At 45.0% G+C, this 18,933-nt stretch overlaps 1 protein-coding gene across 1 annotated transcript in view; it reads right to left on the reverse strand.

The window, feature by feature from the left end:
• Nucleotides 1-18,933, reverse strand: part of CBX1 (chromobox 1) — a 494,455-nt gene that overhangs the window by 228,190 nt on the left and 247,332 nt on the right. The window lies entirely within an intron of this gene.

The raw sequence follows: 18,933 nt of genomic DNA on the forward strand, positions 1-18,933 counted from the left end.
TTTGCCAAAGGGTATGACTATACACTTTTTGGCATTTAGCTTTAGACCATGGCTCTGGCACCAGTTATCCGTCTCTGCAAGACCTTTTTGAAGGATGTTTGTGTCAGCTGGAGAGTCTATTATGGCGCCCAGTTTGCAGTCATCTGCGAACTTGGTGAGCCATAGTCCTCCCACGTTGGCCTGTACCTCAGAAAAGTAAATACCGAACAAGAGAGGTCCCAGGACAGAACCTTGTGGGACGCCACTTGTGACCGGTTTCGAGTCTGACATGGCTCCAGCAACTCTGACTCTGTGGGTTCTGTCTTTGAGCCAGTTTGCAACCCATCTTGTGACATAGGGGTTTATATTTAGGCTGGATAGGTTATCTATGATGCCCCAGTAGGGTATTGTGTCAAATGCCTTTGTGAGGTCCAGATAGGCTGTGTGGACTACCTTCCCTTCATCTATGGCCTTGGTGACTGTTTCGAAGAAGTCGACCAGGTTCAAAAGGCAGGATCTGCCCTTGACGAAGCCAAATTGGGTAGGATCTAGTGTCTGTAGGTCCCCAATGTCTTTGTTTATGACTTCCATGATGATCCTCTCCATAGCCTTGCATACTAGGCTAGTCAGGCTTATGGGGCAATAGTTTCCAGGGTCCGCAGAGGCGCCACCTTTGTGGGGTGGGACCACTGTTGCTGTACGCCATTCTTTGGGCACATATCCTGTAGTGAGGCTGAGATTGTACAGCAGTTTTACTTGAGGGATTAGTTCTTCTTGGAGTTCATGTAGGCCGCAACCCGGGACGCCATCTGGTCCCATGGAAGCAGTGTTTTTTGCTTTGGAGAGGGCGGCCTTCACCTGAGCATCAGAGATGTTTGGGAAGCTGCACTCTGCCGGGATAGATACTTGCTCTTTTGGGGGGGAGGGGGTGGAAAAGTTTGCACTGAACCTGTCTGCCAGGATATTGGCGATGTCTGTGGGTTCAATGTATTTTTTGTCGTTTAGAATCAACTCAGAACAAGTCTGGGAGTTGCATCCCAGGTTCCTAACATAACTGAAAAAGCCTTATGATTGTCTTTAGTGTCCTGTGCAATTTTTCTCTCTAAGCCGGTCTTGGAGGATTTTATGAGGGATCGTAATTTTTTGCTAGTACTGATCAGAGATGCCTTCCTTTTTAGGGATTTTGCTCTATCATGTAGTAGCTTCCTCCTCCTGTTGTACAGTGGAGTACAGTGGTAGACAGCACTGCAGGCATGTATATAAACATGACAAGCCCGATAAGAGGTGAAGGCAAAGTTTACTGCTACAACACATGTTTCATAGGTTCAAAGGTGTGTACTAGGCTAATGGCTCTGAAGCCTTTACAGGCCTAGGATTACCCTGGCATTGTGCCACCCAACCTCAGTTCCCAGTACCTCTGTCGAGTAGAGCCACTGGAGTGATCCCCGGGGTGAATTTTCTATTTTCCATCCGCTCATCAAGATTTCTCTTGAAAAGGGCCAGTGAGGTGCTCTGTTTGACATATGTGGGAAGTCTATTCCATAGCATGGGCAGTCTCTGGGTTATGAACCTGTCCTTCCAGCTTGTTCTGTTGATTGTGGTAATGAGGTTGAGGTCTCTGGAGTGTGTGGTGCGGAGGGATTGGGATTTCTTTAGATGTAGCATTTCTAACAGAGCTGGATCAGACATGGTTTTGTAAGTCAAGCAAAAATCGCCTCTAAGTAGGTGATATGAGACAGAGAATAGTTTTTTTGAGTCTGTCCATATAGGACAAGTGTTTAAGGCCTAGGACATTCGTTGTGAGGTACTTTTGCGGCCTCTCCAGTTGCTGCAGGTGTCTAGTGAGGTACATGCCAAATGGGGCACTGTACTCGATGACTGGCCTAATGAGGGAAGAGTACAACAGGGAGACAATGACCTCTTTCTTCCTGGATGCAAAACTCTTAGCAATGAGATGTGCCACACAGAAGGGCTTTCTGACCACAATGGCAGTGTGGTGGTCAAAAGAGAGGCTGCTGTCAACCTGTGCTCCCAGATCTCTTATAATGTCTTCTGTGTTCAGTGGATTATCATCAATGTGGTAATTCAAGGGAACCGGGTTTTTCCAAGGGGGATGATGACACATTTTTTGGCATTGAGCTTAAGGCCATGGTTCTGACACCAGTCAGTCTCAGTGAGGCCTTTCTGTAGGATGTCAACATCACTTGTGACGTTAATAATGGCTCCCAACTTGAAATCATCTGCAAACCTGGTCAGCCAGAGTCCCTTCGTGTTGGCCTGGACTTCTGAGAAGTAGATACCAAATAGGAGAGGACCCAGGACCGATCCCTGTGGGACTCCACTCATGACTGGTTAGCAGTCTGACCCTGGAGTCAGCTACTTTCACACTGTGGGTTCTGTGAGCCAGTTTGCAACCCACCCAGTGATATAGGGGTTGAGGCCTAGCTTAGTGAGTTTTTATATGATTCCTAAGTGGGGAATGGTATCAAAGGCCTTGGCCAGATCAAGGTAGGCTGTATGAACCACCTTGCCTTCATCCACAGCTCTGGTGACTGACTCAAAGAAGTCGACTAAGTTGAGCAGGCATTATCTACCCTTCACAAAACCAAACTGTGTGGGATCCAGAGTTTGGAGATTGCCTATATCCTTGTTTATTAGGTCCATGATGATGCATTCCATAGCTTTGCATATCAGACTTGTCAGGTTAATGGGGCGATAGTTCCTAGGGTCTGTAGTCGCTCCTCCTTTGTGGAGAGGGATGACTGTAGCAGTGTACCATTCAATAGGGACAAAGCCTGAGGTGAGGCTGTGATTGAACAGGGTGCACACAGGTGAGGTGCCAGTTCACTCTGTAGTTCATGTAGAACACAGCCAGGGATATTGTCAGGTCCCATAGAAGCTGTATTCCTGGACTTGGACAGTGTTGTTTCAACCTGTGCAGCAGTAATACTGGGTGCCTGACAATCTGCTGGTATTATGATTGGTCCTTTGGTGGGGGAGAAAGGGGTAAAGTTGGCAGTGAAGCTCTCGGCCAGCTGGTTTAACAAGCAGCAATTTAGAGGCTTGCAGATTTCTTTGAAAAAAAAGCATAACAGTGAAATCATATCAACTGCTTAGATCTGCAGACAAGAAACTACTAAGTTCGCCTCACTTTTACATACTGCAGCCCACAGTCAACAGCTGGTGATGCCACTAACCTCTGCTCCCCGTGGCAGACAGTGGACCATAAGTGGCAACACCCTCAAAGGCTAATCCTCACTGTGGAAAAGGAACTAAGACAGATCTCCATGCAACACACACTGCTACTGACCGGGCACAACACAACAGCTTTTCAGCTGCTTTACACTTTGAGCAAGTAGGTGAGCTGGACCACAAGACAGCCTTTTTTCAGCTATACCCCAGACACCACACAACACAACACAAAACAGCTTCAAAGCAAATTACAAAAATAAAAGTGCAGCAAAGCAGTGCTGCAGAGTAGACACAACAACATGTGTGCTGTTAAATCGTTAGAAATGAAACAGAAATAAGGGTTAGCTAGGGGGAAGAGGGATAAATCAGAATGAGAGGGAAGAAAAATGAAGGTCTACAGCAGTTACCAGAGAGCTGTTAAATATAGTGTCACCTTAAAAGATACGCATGCTGGGGCAAAACTGAAGTATACCAGTAAGTTAATTACTGAAATGTAAAAGGAATACAATCTAAATGGTCAAATTAAGCTAGATACCCTCCTTAAAGAAAAGACGGAACTGTTACAGTCTCCCTTACAAATGGGGGAGGGAAAAACCGAGGTGAAAAACAGTGATGTGTGCACGTGTGTGTGCTCGCAGGGGGCGCACTGTGGCAGAGACAAAGTGTTTTTGTAACCAAGAACAACAATTGTGACAAGAGTTACAGTGATAAGGATACAGTAACGGACTGTAAATATGAATGCAGGGGACAACAACCATTCTATGATGGACCACATGTTACACAACACGTGACAATGATGTTCCATCATGTGTGAGTGTTTGACTAATCTTATACTGAGCTACCCGGACAACAGCAATGCTGTTGTCAATGACAGAGAAAAGGGGGAGGAACATCATTGTCACGTGTTGTGTAACATGTGGTCCATCATATTCAATGACAAGTAAGCAAACACCTCTCTTGGTGTGGCCAGGCAGGCTTGAGATGTGAGGAACTGCATTAATCCATGACAAGGTTCTGGTACTGTGAACACAATGCTGCAAACTTTCGACATGCAGTGTGAAGGCTGAGAGAGAAGCACCGCACTCCTTGGGTACTTGCTGGAGTGGATATTTTTTTGGAAGATTTGGGGATACCCCAATCAGGTGGTTCTACTTGTAAAACTCCGGAACAGTATGGCTTTCATTAAAGATAACTGTAAGGAAAAATTATGTGATTAGGAGAAAGAAAAATCTGCTTTGGAGTTCCAATCTGACAGTGATGGATAACTGAATACATATGCTTAAAACCATCGTCAACATTACACATATCCCTAACGTTTGGGGAATCCCAGTGCTCTATGGGATTACAGATCTTCCCTTGAAGCATAACTGCTGATGTGCAATTACTAAGAACTCCGTCCTGGCCACAGGATTTAATCATTAGAAGTTGCGAGATGCAAAGTCAAATATCTTGCTACAGGACCGAATAGTTATTTATTTACTTAGCTATTTGTTAACCAGGTTCAGGGACTGGTACAGGATTGTTTTCAGCTAGGACACAGGCACAAAACACAATACAAATTTACAAAGTGTGAAATATAGAGCCAGACGTGTTGTTAATTTCAGCAAAAAAAAAAAAAAAAATCTATATTAGTTGCTTGTTAACTGGGCAGGCAGATGAGCACATAACCTTTGTCAGTCACTACTAGGGTGACATGCACAGTAAAAAAAAGAAGTTATGTACTCACCATAACGTTCCATGTTGGTAGTCCATCTCACCCTTCATTTTTACATATGGGTTCGGAGCCGATCCTCTGCTCCGACTCGGCCGATTTACAAGCTCGAGGACTTCTGGTTGGCTTGTGGCTAAGCAGGTATCCCATAGTACACTAGTACACACCCCAGATCTTGTTTGCTGCTCACTCGAAGAAATAATCATAACAGACAAACCAATACTAAAGGGCCTGCAACCAAAGATAACCAAATTATTATTATCCCCAGATTCTTCCAGGATGGGGGCAGGAGGGGGGGTTGGTAAAAATGATGGGTGAGATGGACTACCAACATGGAAAGTTATGGTGAGTACATAACTTCTTTATGTTGTGTAGTCCAATCTCACCTTCATTTTTACATAGGGGACAGCATCCCTAGCGCCTTACTCTTGGGTGGCTCACTGGAAAATACTCCTGAGCACCGTGGAGCCAAAGGATGCTCTACCCCTGCAAGCTAAATCCAATTTGTGATGTGTAATAAAAGGGTGAGGGGTAGCCCACGTAGCTGCTGCACAAATATTATCAAGTGGGACCCTGGCTTGAAAGGCTGCAGAGGTAGACAGCGACCTGGTAGAAAGAGCCTTGATCCTGCAGGGGAAAGGTCTGCCCTCCAAAGTGCAGATAAAGGCTATGCAACTGGAAATCCAATTAGACAGTGTCACTTTAGAAACTGGTAAGCCTAATCTGGAGTCAGAAAAGGAAATGAATAGTTGATCTGATTTCCTAAAATCCTTGGTCCGCTGTAAATAAAAACATAGTTGTCTATGAATGTCCAGCTGATGAAAACAGTATTCAGCTGCATTAAAGTGATTAGGGAAGAAAACTGGGAGTTCTATAGATTGATTTATGGTAGCAGGGGGAACAAACTTTGGGGACAAAGGAGGGATTAGTACTTAGTGACACCCTGTCTTTGTGAAAGATCAAATAAGGTGACTTAACAGACAAGGCTTGTAGCTCCGATACCCGTCTAGCTGACATGATAGCTACCAAAAACAAAGTCTTCCAAGACAAAAAATTCAATGAAGATGAGTGGGAAGGTTCAAACAGGGGAGAAGATGAGTGGGAAGGTTCAAACGGGGGAGAAGTCAGTTTGGACAACACAGGTTCTTGCAGCAGTGGTCTCAATAGAGTGGCTCCTTTCAAAAAGGTTTTGCATAGCTTATGAGACATTAAATTGGTATCTGGAAACCCTAAGTGAAAATGAGAAATTGCCACCAATTGGACTCTGATAGTGGCAGTGGCAGATCCTTGCTGAAAAAGCTCGGAGAGAAATTCCGAAATCACAGGGATAGAAGCAGTGTAGGGATCTACATTCATTTTCTGTGCCAAAATAGAAAATCTCTTCCATTTTCTGCCATACAGCCTCCTAGTTGAAGGTTTATGGGAGGACATAAGAATATGCGACACTGAGGATGATACATCATGAAGCCTGACTAGGGATGGAACTGGAGCAGCCACGCTGTCAATCTGAGGGTGTGGACTGAGGGGATGTAGCAAACCTGACATGCGAGTCAAACGGCAACTGACACCTCAAACACGTACGAACACAGTTTTAATCAGTAGTTAAGCACTTTTCCTCTCCTCAATATAAGACTTCTTCAGACAGTTGATACAAGAAAACCACTGTGTTTAAATACGTATCACCTGATGCATTTAGAATCAATTAAGTTGGTCTCATTTCAAAGCTAAAGTCCCTGTAACTACATCTTAAAAGTCCTTTTAAAAGTCATCAGAAACATCATATAAAAGAAAAATACTAGTAAGAAAGACATATACTTTAAACGAACATCAAAACCGAATGCTTGTCTCATTACTTTAAATATGTAAACACCCAGTAACTTAAATGTTATTCTAGAATGATAAAATGAATAGACATTTCTTCCACAAATTACAGCCCAACCAAAATGTAAGTTTCAAAAGTGTTTTTTTGTTAGTTAAATTTCTCAGTTTAAAAATGTTTTTTAACGAATTTAGTTTCTCAATTTTAAAATACATGCGATAGAGGTCACCTCATTTAACCCAGGTGCGTTGTATGAATTCAACCCAGGTAAATGGTGGGGGCCCCCCTTTTGCACTCACAGTAAATGGTGGGGGCCCCCCTTTTGCACTCGCAGGAACCTGAATTAATTGCTCTAAAAAGGAAGTAATGATCTGGCTGTTCTGAACAGTGTCTAGCTAGAGTGTTTGCAAGGTTTTTCTTCATAATGTGATGTGTGTGCTCGTAGATTCTCTCTTTCAATTTCCTGTCAGTCTTTTCAACATAAAATGCTGGACAGACTGTACAGATAGCAAGGTAGACAACAGACTTGGAATTACAGTTGAATCCACCCTTTGCTTTTACTTTATTTGTATGGATGTTTTTTCAAAACTGACATTAGGGTTGTGCCGACAGGAAGGAGGTAACCAGGTCAGTGAACAAATGAACATCAATCAAGCTACCAGAAGTAGCGATACTGGAGTGCATGGTTCAACAGGAGAGGGGACCAGCGGAAGTGTAAAAGGAAACAACAGTGTTTTACCTGGACCTAGTACAGCTTGTAACACCTTGAATTCTACACCCTCATAGCTTATTGGGCTTCCGAACATAAATGCTTGGCTAAGCAAAACAACCACCTTCAACAACAATGCACAGAAGAATGTCAGGGAGCAACCGGCTGGAGGGAATGTAGCACTTGTTTCATTATTAAAAAACTTGGATCAAAAATCGCTGAAAGCCAAAAAGTTACAACTTGAAATACGTTATTTTGAGGAATGCCAAAGAGAAGGTGTTGTACTGAAGGGACTCAGTTTGTGGCAATACCCGTTGGGTTCGGAAGCAGGTACACCATTTTTTCATGATTTATTAGGCCTATTTAACAGACATGGCTTTGAGCTAATGGAGTTGATGGGAAAACACTACAAGTTTACCATTGACAACTTAAGGGGCATTTCTAGTATAGATCAAGAAATTAAAGTGTACCCTGATTTTTCTAGATACCAATTCGAATATAAAAGGGTATTTTCTTCCATTGATCAACAGATCATGAAAAACACAGAAATTAAATTGAAAAAGTTAGAGAGATATAAATGACTATAAAAATGGTACAGCCTACCCCAAACTACCACCTTCTCAGGCAAGGAAATTCATTGACCATACAGGGGCTTATTCTCTTGAACAAGAAAGAGTAAGCCAGACTGTTAACACCCAACAAGCTGTACCAGATAATTGTTCTGGTAATTATACTAACATTAATCTTATTGATGAAGAGGGGCAGGAAGAGTGTAACAACTTTTCTCAAAATCAAATTAACTGTTTTGAAAACAGACACTTAAGGAATACACAAGAACAACATAATTTTTCCAACAACGGCCGGAACCATCGTGCGAAATACAACACAAGAGCGAAAGGAGGCAGGAAAGAGAACAAATTGTTGCTTAACTACTGATTAAAACTGTGTTCGTATGTGTTGGAGGTGTCAGTTGCCATTTGTATTCAACTTTGCTTTGTGTTGCTTTTTGTCCTTGGATTACTGACATGTGAGTCAACAGATCTGGAGCTGGGTCCAGGATCCAAGGATCGTCCAGGAGAAGAGGCTCGAGGAAGGGGAAAGTACAGTTGTGTACACTTACCATAAATGTAGATGTTCGAGTGTATTCACTGTTGCAGTCATTACATTTAGGTTATCTGCTTGCAGTAGCCCTCAGTCGGGCTGATTAACAAAGTCTTCTTGGGTCCTGCATCGGTTGCTGCCCCTTCTTCCATGATGTCAGGTTGTCAGGGGTACAAAACATGCAGCCGACGTCATTACTTCAGTTTTTCTTGACCCAGATGTCAGGTGCCCCCCCAATGGGGAGCAAATAAACATAAAAAACACAAAGGTATACCTCCAACAAAAAGCAAATACACCAAAAAGGCTTTTAAGCACAGTAAAGGAAAGTAGAGGTATAACCAGAAGAAGTTAGGGGGCTGGAGGGAGGGTAACCAGGACTGCAACAGTGAATACACTTGAACATCTACATTTATAGTAAGTGTACACAACTGTACTATGTTCTTCGTGTTTCACTGTTGCAGTCATTACATTTGGGTGATTCCCAAAGCTATGGGTGGGAGGAGGAGTTTATATAGCATTAGGGCCAGCAATAAGGCCCTGCAAGACAGCAGTGACAAAGCCAGCTCTGGATTTAGAGGAAATTGGAAAATAATAATGCTTGGTAAAAGTATGTACAGAACTCCAAGTAGCAGCTTCTAGGATGTCCCTGGTAGGAACACCTCTGAGAAAGGCTGCAGAAGTAGATGCAGCCCTGGTGGAGTGAGATCTGATCCCCTGGGGGATAGGTTTTCCATGGTGCTTATAGCAGAAATTAATGCAATGGCTTATCCATTTAGAAATGGTTTGTTTTGAAACAGCCTTCCCCTCTGCCCTTGCAGCAAATGCTACCAGCAGTTGTTCCGATTTTCTTCGAGGTTTGGTCCTGTCCAAGTAGAATCTAAGTTGTCTGTGCACATCCAAGGAATGCAGAATCCGTTCCCCTTTGTTCTGTGGATTGGGAAAGAAGGCTGGCAAATGAATGCACTGATTAAGAGTCACACTGGATACCACTTTGGGCATGAAGGATGGATTGGTCCTGAGTGACACCCTGTCCACATGAAAGATGATGAAAGGCTCCACTGCCATAAGAGCCTGTAATTCAGATATCCTTCTAGTTTAAGTGATTGCTAGAAGGTAAGCTGTTTTCCAAGAAATAAATTTTAAGTCGGCAGTAGCAGCTGGCTCGAAAGGAGGTAGAGTGAGTTTCTCCAATACAAAGTTAAGGTCCCAGGCAGGGGTTGGAGCTCTCCTGGGTGGTCTCACGTTTTTGGCCCCTCTGAGGTACTGCTTGAGCAGAGGATGAGAGAAGAGGGGAGGTTCTGCATTATAATGAGCCGAAATGGCTGAGGCGTGGATTTTAATCCAAGAAAAGGACAGGGCCTTGTGAAGCATCTCAGTTAAGTATTGTAAAAACTGAGGTAAATTCGGCGCTGCTGTGCTCATCCCTTGAGACTAGTTCCAGGCACAGAATCTTTTCCATTTTTCAGCATAAGATTTTCTAGTATTAGGTATCCTTGCCTCTAAGATGACATCCATCACAGGTTTGCAGAGGGATGATAAGGGTGAATTTAAGTGATTAGCCAGACTGCAAGGTTCAATGGTGGAAGATGAGGGTGCAGAATTTGGTTCTCCTGCTGAGACAGCAGGGAAGGGATCTGAGGCAGGTGCCATGGAGATAACTGCAACACACTGTGCAGGAGGGCGTACTAGTGTTGGCACGGCCAGTCTGGAGCAATCAAGATCATCCTTGGTTTGTCCTGTTTGACTTTTAGTAGAACTTTGGAGAGCAGAGGCAACGGGGGAAGGAGTAGACTGATAGGTTGTTCCAGCTGAAGGACAGAGCATCCACTTTCCAGGCTTCTTTTGTGGGGAGTCCTTGTGCAAAACGTGTCCAACTGGTAGTTCTGGGGGAGGCAAACAGATCTATGTCTGGGCTCCCCCATTCGCTTGTCAACATGCTGAAGATCCTTGGTTCCAATTTCCACTCGTGTGGGTCCATAAGGTTTATGCTTAGTCCGTCTGCCAGTGTATTCAATTTTCCTGGTAGGGAATTGAGCTTGTAGGTCTAATGGTAGCTCAAGGCTGTGTTCCACAATGCCATGGCTAGTCTGCAGAGGGGGTAGGAATGTGTACCCCCCTGCTTATTTATGCACCACATAACCGTGGTGTTGTCCGTTTTTACCATTAGGTGTCCTGGAAGAATGTAGCATCTGTAGTTAGGGTTTGGGTGGCAGGGGGTAGTGTGAATGGTAGTCCCTTGTTTTGGTGGCAGGCCTCTGCCCACCAGAGGAACTCCAGGCATAGGCAAGGTATGATAGGAATCATGGTTTCCAGGCTGTGAGAATGCTGACTCCATAGACCTTTTAGATACCACTGTAGTTTCCTCATATGCAGTCTTGCATATGGAATTAGAAGAATGCAGGAGGCCATGAACCCCAAGGCTTGCAGTATTTGTCTTGCAGATAGCACGGTTTTTGTGGCCACTTGTTTGAAATAGATTACCAAATGAATTTGCTTTTCTGGCGTGAGGTAAGCCATCTGGGCAGTTGTATTCAAGCTTGCTCCCAGGAATGTAATTTGCTGACAGGGTACCAGTTGTGATTTCTTTTTGTTTATGGTGTACCCCAGGCAAGTTAGAACCCTTTTTACGAACGCCAGATGATTCAAAAGTATGCCCTGGCTTTCTGCCTGAATTAGACAATCGTCCAGGTATGGGTATATTTGAATACTTCTTTGCCTGCAAAATGCAATAACTGGAGCCAGGCACTTTGTGAATACCCTGGGCGCAGTAGACAAGCCAAAGGGCAATGCAGAGAACTGATAATGCGTGTAGCCTGCTTTGAAGCGTAGGTATCTCCTGCAAGATTCCCTGACTGGGATGTGCAGGTATGCTTCTTTTAAATCTAGTGTTGCCAACCAGGAGTCTTTGCCTAGTATAGGAAGTAACTGAAGAGTCAGCATCTTGAATTTTGGAATCTCCAGAAAGGAGTTTAGAGTAGACAGGTCCAGGATTGGACGCCATGATTTGTCTTTTCTGGGTACCAGAAAAAGTCTCGAGTAGAAACCTTGTCCCTTTTCCTCTTCTGGTACCAGTTGAATAGCCCCCATGTTCATGAGGGAAAGTACTTGGTTTTGAGCCTCTGCCCACTGATTTGGGGGCAGGTCTGGCCACCCATTTGGTGTTGGCAACATGTGGACATGAAATCTGTATCCCTGGGACACTATATTTAAAACCCATTTGTCCTGGGTTACAAGTTCCCAGTTCTTTGCATGAAGAGCAATCTTTCCCCCCAAAGGGGGGGGCCAAAAGATAAGTGCTTGGGAATTTTAAAAGGAAGTCATTGAGACCGTTTACCATAGGGGGGTGTCTTGTTATTTCCAGATTTGGAAATGGAGGCCCCCTACTGCTTATTTCTGAGAGTCCATTGGGACTGAAACCTGGGGTTCCTGCTGTGTCTGGGTTTGGCTTGAGAGGACCTGGAAGGGACTGGAAAGGACCAATTCTTAGTAGGCCAGTGCCTACTAAATCTAGGAGGTTGCACTTGAAAAAAATCTTTAACAGTTTACATAGATTTAGCTTTATCTTCCATCTTTTTAAGAACTTCTTCAGCCTTGTTGCCAAACAGGCGGTCCTGATTTAAAGGAGCATCCAACAATTTAGATTTAACATGATCAGGCAAAGATTGCTCCTTAAGCCAAGCATGCCTTCTAAGCACAGACCCAGTAACAGCAGCCCTGCGAGCCCTCTGAAGAATCAAAATCACATTGCAAAGTATGTTTTCCAACTTGTTCAGCAGAATGCATTAAGTCCTGTAAATCTTTATTTTACACACAGTCAGGAGTCAACACTTTCTGTTTAAGCAGTCCAATAATATGTTGCTGACATTTTAACATATGAAATTGGCAGTTTAAAGCTTTGACTGCCAAGGTTGTAGAAGTATAAACCTTTTTACCCCATCTATCCATCGCCCTGGAGTCTCTATCAGAAGGGGTAGGATTTTTAGCAGAAGAAGCCTTAATGCCCTTGGGCCTCTGAGACATAGTATCTGGATCTGCAACAGGAATTTTGAAAAGGAACTTGTGGGACTCAGGAACCCTGTAGTATCTGTTAGGTTTACTAAGAGCAGGAGGTAGGGAATCAGGGGCCAAACTGGATTCCGAGAACACATCAACGATGTCTAGGACAGGAGGTATAGTCAAAGGCCTATGCTGAGGTAGAAGAAGGAAATCCCTAAAGCCTCTTTTTCTGAATCAGAAAATTCCTGGCTTTCACAGTGGAAATGCTCCCTTAACGTATGTAAAGTTTCCCCAAAAGAAAAATCCTCAGGAGGGGAAGCAGAGGGAATAGAATCCTCTGCATCAGAATCCTCATAAGTAAGTATAGACAAATCCAGGTAATCAGAAGAGTAAGAAGAAACAGAATCCTGATCAGAAGATTCGTAATCAAGCTCAGCCCTAGGCCTCTTAGAGGGAGGTTTTGACTACCCCCTGATTAGTTATCAGATCTTAAGCCATTTTTATCATTTGTTTTTTAGGCATAGGGGCCTGAGCGTGTGGCCTGGGCGTCGGTTTTTTAGACATGGATGGAGATTTAGGCCTTAGTAATGAAGGATGTGTCGATTTAATATGCAAGTCTGTAGGCCTGAATACACCCTCAGAAGCCGGTGCCTGCACAGCAGCTCCGGACCCATCCAAGGTAGAGACATCCGCGGGTTCCATAGCTGAAGTATCTCATGGCAAACCGGACTCCGAATGGGTTTCAGTAGAGGTCTGCGAATCAGAAGTAGCGGGTATCAGGGGCTGCAAAAGCGCCTGAGTACTGGCGAACTGGCGACTGGCTTAGGAGAAGTGTCGTCGGCAGTTTTGGACCTTGGCAGCCTGTCTCTGTGTTTTTTCAGAATCCCGGTAGTCGGATGGCTAGCCGACGACATTTCTGGATAATTAAACCAAGAACCGAAATATTTAGAGGCAAAAATATACCGATGACGGATAGGGTGCTGATTAAATAAAGCACAAAACTGACAGCAAGGTACGTCGTGTTCAGGGCCTAGGCAAGGAATACAGTACGAATGAAAATCTTTATGAGGTATTTGCTTTCCACAAGTAATGCAATTATTAACTTTTACTGACATCGGTAAGGAGGCAGAAAAAGTTTCCCCAACGGGGTACTTAGCTTTAAGTTGAAGACTTCGGTTCTGAAACTCGAAAATGAAAATTTCAGGAGTCGGCCGACCGGCACTTGCAAACTGCTTCTGCTTTGGGCACCGCACGGCAAGAAAGACAGATGTAATGACGTCGGCTGCATGTTTTATACCCTGACAACCTGACGTCATGGAAGAAGGGACAGCAACCGACGCAGCACCCAAGACTTTGTTAATCAGGCCAACTGAGGGCAACCTGCCAGTAGATTACCCAAATGTAATGACTGCAACAGTGAAACATGAAGAACATCCAGACCTGACGAGGCCAGTAAGGAGCAATGAGGATCAACTTGCTTCCCAGCCGACTGGCTTTCTGAATCACTTTGGAAATGAGAGGAAATGGAGGAAAGGCATACAGAAGTCCCATGGGCCAGTTGTGAGCCAAAGCGTCACTGGGTGTCTTCCCTGGAGGAAATGAGAGACAAATAGCTGCTGCATTTGGCACTGACTGGACTGGCAAAACGGTCGCAGCAAGGCTGTCCCCATTTTTGGAAAATCTGTTCCGCTGTTTCCCATTTCAGAGACCACTCGTGAGGCAGTAGGATCGCCCGGCTGAGCTTGTCAGCTATCACGTTGGCCATCCCTGGAATGTGTGTTGCAACCAGAAAGCAATGGGAAGAAATCGCCTATTCCCAAACTCGCATGGCCTCTCAACAGAGTGGGTAAGATCTGGTACTGCCTTGTTTGTTGATATACCAAACTACCAACATGCGGTCTGATTGTATCGCAATAGTCCCTAGAGGAAGAACGTCTTGAAATGCTTGCAATGCCAGGAGCACCACCCTCATCTCCAGAACACTGATATGTAGGTGAGCCTCGTGTTCTTGCCATGTGCCTTGGACAGTCCTGCCGAGATAATGCCCCCCCCCCCCGATCTGGGAGGCATCCGTGGTCACAGTGGCAACGGGTTGGGCAGGAACAAAGGGGGCGCCTGTGATCAACTGGCTGGGAGCTATCCAACAAAGAAGGTCCTTCTTGCATAATTCCGTCAGCAGGATAGGATGACTCAGCAAGAGATACTGGAAGGACCATTGGGAAGACAGAAGCCACAGGAGAATTCTCATGTGCAACCTGGCTAATGGTACTAATAGAATGGTGGAAGCCATAGTCTCGAGGAGTGGAAGAACCCACTTTGCTTTGACCTTTCACAACAGGAGAAAACGTTGAATTTGAGAGATTAAGTTTTGTGCCCTTTCGGCGAGGAGACGAGCTGTCATGTTCACTGTGTCTACCTCTGTGCCTATAAAAATCACAGATTGAGAGGGCAATAATGCAGATTTTTCCCAATTTATGGAGATCCCTGAGCACAAAGTTGAATAGTGGAGTCCCTGTTTTGGAGGAGTAGATGCCTGGTGGGGGTGGTCAGGAGCCAGCCGTCCAAATACGGAAACACCTGGAATCCCTGACGTCTCAGGTGAGCTGTCACTACTGGCATGCATTTGGTGAACACCCTGGGGGCTGTGGTGAGACCAAAGGGAAGAGCACGAAACTGATAGTGACTGGCTCCCAGCTGGAAGCGTAGATGGCTCCTGGACGCCTTGTTCATTTTTATATGGCAGTAGGTGTCTTGGAGATCTAAAGAGCACATCCAATAATCTTTCCCCAACAATGGGAGTATCGACTGCAGTGTTACCATCCAAAACTTGTCCTTCTTCACAGATTCGTTTAATCTGCTGATGTCCAATACTGGCCTCCACTCTCCGGTTCGTTTTGGTACTAAAAAGAACCTGCAGTAAGTTCCAGATCCTATCTGGTCTGCTGGGATGGACTGGATGTCTCTTTTTAAGAGCAACTTGTTGATCTCTACAGTTGCCTGATCCCTGTGAATGGGTGGTACATCTGGGATCTTCTTGGGAACAAACGGTGGAAGGGAAAAGGGTATGATACAGCCTCTGGTAACAATTCTTTGTACCCACTTGTCTTGAGTGATATTTAGCCAGGCTTCTGGATACAAAGAAATGGGACCCCCAACTGGCCCCAGAGAAACGTAGTCGGGCCCCACATCAGGAGTGCTGACAAGACCATCCCCGAAAGGAATCATGGCCTTGCTGGTATTGCGGACCGCCCCTGCCTCTAGGGCGCAGTCTCCCATTTCCTCCTCCTCCTCTGCCTCTGAAAGAGGGTTCACCCTGTGTGTCTGGAAAGACCCTCTGGGACTTTTTGAACCGCATTTTACCTCCCCTTTGACCTTTGGGGTATGGTCGAGAGGGAACAGTAAAACGTACTCCCACGGCAGAAAGCATTTTTCCTTCTTGCTCACACCGAGTGAGTGTGTCCTTCAACTTAGAACCAAACAATGAGGAACCATCAAAATGGGGTGTTGGTGAAAGTAGACTTGAACAGTTCCACAAAATTACAGAAGCGCATCCAGGAGTGACTCCTCAGGGCAACTCCTGAACCCACTGCTCTACTCGCTCCATCAGCCGCATAGGAGATAAGCCGCATGGAGGAGTTAACTATAGAATTTAAGGTGGACAACTGAGCAGAAATCTTGTCAGGGACTCCCTCAGTACACGCACCTTGTATAGAATCTCCTAACTCCTTGAGGAGATCCCTCTGCACTCTTGTGAAGTGAGTGAGATAGTTCAACGATCGAAGGGTAAATGCCGCTGAAAGTACAGTTGTGTACCTACCATAAATGTAGATATTTGAGTGTATTCACTGTTGCAGTCATTACTCTTGGGTTATCCTGCTGGCAGGCTACCCTCAGTCGGCCAGAATTCCAAAGTCTAGGTCCGGCGTCGGTTGCTGTTACCTCTTCCCTGATGTCAGTGCACCAGGGGTATAAAAGATGCAGCCGACGCCATTTTCTTCAGTTTTTCTTGCCCCAGATGTCAGGTGCCCCCAAATTGGTAGGCTGAAAAATATGCCAATAAAAATGCATGCACAAAAATAACCTTTATCTACAAGCAAATACACCAAATAGGTTGTACAGGATAGAGAAGTACAGATTAAGTCCCAGCAAAGAAAAGGGGGATGGTGGGTGGGTAACCTGGACTGCAACAGTGAATACACTCGAACATCTACATTTATGGTAGGTACACAACTGTACTATGTTCATCGTGTTTCACTGTTGCAGTCATTACTCTTGGGTTGAATCCCAAAGCTGAGGATAGGTGGCTGGGCTAAATAGGATTAGGAGAGGCTATGAGGCCCTGCAGAACTGCAGTGGCAAAGCCTGCTCTGGATTTAGAGCATAGAGGTAAGTGGTAGTGCTTTGTGAAGGTGTGCACTGAACTCCAAGTTGCAGCCTCTAAGATGTCTTTGGTTGGTACTCCTCTGAGGAAGGCTGCTGAAGTGGCTGCTGCTCTGGTAGAATGAGGCCTAATGCCCTTAGGCACTGATTTGCCATGCTGAAAATAGCAGAAACGGATGCAATGGCCTATCCATTTAGAAATAGTCTGTTTTGAGATAGCCTTTCCTTGTGATCCTGCAGCATATGACACTAAAAGTTGCTCAGTCTTTCTGAAAGCTTTAGTTCTGTCCAAGTAGAAGCGTAACTGCCTGTGTATGTCCAAAGAATGCAGAATTTTCTCACCCTTGTTCTGTGGATTTGGATAAAAGGTAGGCAAGGTTGAAGGCCACACTGGACACCACCGTAGGCATAAATGTTGGGTTTGTCCTCAGAGAAACCCTGTCTGGATGAAAAATGATAAAAGGTTCCACAGCTATGAGTGCTTGTAACTCAGAGACTCGTCTTGCAGAGGTTATTGCTAGGAGCAGAGCTGTGTTCCAGGATATGAATTTTATATCCGCTGTTGAAGCTGGCTCGAAAGGAGGCAGTGTGATTTCCTCCAAGACATAATTGAGGTCCCATGCCGGAATTAGTGCTCTCCTTGGAGGCCTAATGTTTTTGGCCCCTCTGAGGTACTGCCTCATTAAAGGATGAGAAAAGATAGGTGGTTCCGTATTGTAATGAGCTGAAATGGCAGAGGCATGAATCTTAATTGATGAGAAAGAAAGGCCTTTGTTCAGCATCTCAGTTAGGTATTGTAAAATCTGAGGGATATTTGGTACACATGTGTCAATGCCTTGTTCCTGGTTCCAAGCACAGAATCTCTTCCATTTTTCTGCATAAGATTTTCTGATAGTGGGCCTCCTGGCCTCCAAGATAACATCCATAACAGCTTTCGAAAGAGGAGTGTTCTGAATGGCTACATTATCGGCCATGCTGCCAGATTTAAGGTCTTGAGTTGGCTGTGCAGAATCCGATTGTTTTGTTGGGTCAGCAAGTGAGAAGTTTGAGGCATATCCATGCTGGACCTTGAGACAAGCTCTTTAGGATTGGGTACCAGTGCTGGCGTGGCCAGTCTGGTGCAATCAGTATTATTTTTGGCTTCTCTTGTCTGACCTTTAGGAGTACCCTGGGAAGGAGAGGCAGTGGAGGAAAGGCATATACTGTTAGATTTTTCCAGCTGAAGGATAGAGCGTCCACTCTCCATGCTTGCTTGTGATAAATCCTTGTACAAAATCTCTGCAATTGGCAGTTGTGAGGGGAAGCAAATAGATCTATGTCTGGGCATCCCCATTTCCTTGTTATCATGCTGAAGACTTGTGGATCCAGTTTCCATTCGTGGGGATCCATGAGGTTTCTGCTTAGTACGTCTGCCAGAGTATTTGTTTTTCCTGGCAGGAATTGTGCTTGCAGGTGAACTTGATAAGTCAATGCTGTGTCCCATAAGGTCATTGCTTGTCTGCAGAGGGGGTAGGAATGTGTACGTCCCTCCTTGTTTATGTACCACATGACCGTAGTATTGTCTGTCTTTATCAGCTGTCCTGGATGAAGTAGATCCTTGAAAGCTGTCAGGGCATTTTGAACAGCTAGCATCTCTTTTTGATTGATGTGAAGATGCATCAGGTTTGCAGGCCATGTGCCTTGAATACATTTTCCTGCCATATGGGCCCCCCAACCCCCCCCCCCCGGCATAATCTGATGCATCCGTTGTCAGTGTCTGTCTGGCTGTGGGTAAAATGAATGGCAGACCCTTGTTGTGGTGACAGGCCTCTGCCCACCATTGAAACTCCTGTTGCAGGCAGGGAATGAGTGCAATTACTGTCTCCAGGCTGTGGCAATGCTGAGTCCAAACACTTTTTAGATACCATTGTATTTTCCTCATATGCAGTCTGGCATATGGAATTAGTAGAATGCAGGATGCCATGAAACCCAAGGCCTGCAGGATTTTCCTTGCTTGCAGATAAGTGGGTCTTTGTTGCCAATTTCTTGAAGTAAGAAGTCAGTTGT

The sequence above is a fragment of the Protopterus annectens genome, chromosome 13.part0, assembly GCF_019279795.1.
Source record: "Protopterus annectens isolate FY-2018-M chromosome 13.part0, PAN1.0, whole genome shotgun sequence".
Taxonomy (NCBI): Eukaryota; Metazoa; Chordata; order Ceratodontiformes; family Protopteridae; genus Protopterus; species Protopterus annectens.